A 1,805-nucleotide genomic window follows, 5' to 3' on the forward strand; every position below is an offset into this window, starting at 1 on the left:
TTTGGATCAATGGATTTTAATTGTTATTAGGGTTTGTGACATGTGACCAATTTTTGTACACTTTGCCAAAACATTTGTGAAATGATGATACTTTATCCAATGGCTCCCAAATTTTTTGTGCTTAAACTAGACACACTCATGGTAATTTTGGTGTAGAGTTTGTGAATTTATCATTGCTGGTTTGTGAGATATGATTTTTTGAATTAGGGTGTGACAATTTGTGTCACACCATTGATGTCCAACTTGATGATTTTTGATACCATGCTTCTTGACCTCCAATTGATCTGATTTTTTTGCATGAACCTACTTTTGTATGTCTAGTTTACATGTGAATTTTCTTGGAATTATTTGTGGCATTTCCTAATTGTTTGAGATTTTCTCCCCTGTTTAGTCATATGTTGACTTTTTGTGACACTTGTTCCCATTCCATTTGTGAAATCCTCATACTTTATTAGATGGACATGAAATTTTACATGAGATAACTAGACATCTTAAGCTTTGCCATGGTTTTAGTCCCATTCATTTATCATACACCATTTCTGATTTATGATTTTTCTAAGTTGATGCATGTTTGGTTGACTTCATTGAGCATGTTCAAAATTGCTTTGACTTTCTGATTTTCATTGACTGCCTTCCACTTGTCCAAATGAGATTAAATTTGACATGCTTACCATGCTGTGGGTTGTGATTGATCATGATTTATTTGGTGATTTTTGAAAATGTTTAAGATTACTTTTGATGCAAGTCTTGCTGTTGACTTCTATGAGCTTCTAAATGCCATGTTTTGACCTAATTTGTTCATGAAATGATGATGATGATTGATATGAATGTGAACCCAATTGGTTGTGTTTCTTAATGGTTTGAACATGATTTTGGATGCTTGCCCTTTGCTGTTTTGACTTTTCCATTCCTTTTTGACCCTAGGCTTGTCCTAGTGGTCCTGTTACTCACTTTTGAGCTTGTGTTTTCAGGTTGACCAACAAATGACCAATGAGACCACTTCTTTTTGATTGAGCTTGCCTAAATATCATTGTCTAAACATGTTTTGTTTTGTAGGTGGCTTGGCTCACATGCCTTAAGCCTTGTGCCTTGCACATCCATTTGCCTCTAATTTACTGTTGATGCCTGTTTCTTTTGCTTTGTGTTGAAGTTGCATACTAACATCTGCTTGACTGTTTCAGGTGCTTTTAGTTGCTTAGTTCCTTGTGAACTTTTTGCTTTGCTTTGCTTGTATAAGCAATTTGCATTGAGGTATGACTTCCTAACTTCATGTAGTCTGGAAGACCTGGCCTGTTACCTGGCCAGGCAACTGTCTGAAGTCCTCCTTAAGAGGCAATGTTTGTGATTGTTTAATTTTGTCCTTGCATAGAGTCAAAGACCTCCTAAGTGAAGAGGCAATTGGCAGAACCCAAGGGATAAGCAACCTATCCCCTGCTATTCAGTGTGTCATCTGCTTTGCTCACACCACTGTGTTGATGCATTGCAGATACAAACCCAAGATCTTGTACAATTGTACAGTTGAGTCAGTATCAAATGTGTAGAAGGGTTCCCACTTTCTGAACCCACACATTCTTGTCTTGAGCTCTCCCAGGCCAGGGATAAGAGCTGTGGAGTCTTACCTTCACTCACCTTTCATCTGCTTCACCTTAGCCCCTCAATGGCAAGGTTAAGAGCACATTCACCCAGTTCCAGAGGTTTGTTTGTTGAGGTTGATATGACCCCTCGACTAAAACCTAACCCTTGTTTGAGCCACTTGCTTGTGTATAGTGTGTGCTATTTGTGCTTGTAGGATTGTTTGACTTGCT

This window comes from Lathyrus oleraceus, chromosome 3, assembly GCF_024323335.1.
Source record: "Lathyrus oleraceus cultivar Zhongwan6 chromosome 3, CAAS_Psat_ZW6_1.0, whole genome shotgun sequence".
Taxonomy (NCBI): domain Eukaryota; kingdom Viridiplantae; phylum Streptophyta; class Magnoliopsida; order Fabales; family Fabaceae; genus Lathyrus; species Lathyrus oleraceus.